The following is a 310-nucleotide window of genomic DNA, read 5'->3' as shown; positions in this document are numbered from 1 at the left end:
GATTCGTCAGAGGATTCCGCACTAGAATATGTATACTAATTCTAGATATATGTATAAATGTTTAGTCTAGTCGCGAATATACAAGTTGCTATTAAAAATGATGTATAGCCACAATTTTCTAATTTTGATGTTATAAATTGCGATATCTCCAAAAGTTACTGTCACAGACTAAAAATTTATATGCCATTTGATTCGTAAGACAATTATACACAAGAATATGTATAGACATACTAGATATATGTATAAATGTTCAGTCTAGACGCGAGTATACAAGTTGCTATTGAAAAATAATGTATAGCCGCAATTATCA

This window comes from Centruroides sculpturatus, unplaced genomic scaffold (assembly GCF_000671375.1).
Source record: "Centruroides sculpturatus isolate CEXI.00-Female unplaced genomic scaffold, Cexi_2.0 scaffold128, whole genome shotgun sequence".
NCBI classification, from domain to species: Eukaryota; Metazoa; Arthropoda; class Arachnida; order Scorpiones; family Buthidae; genus Centruroides; species Centruroides sculpturatus.
This window is presented reverse-complemented; position numbering follows the sequence as displayed.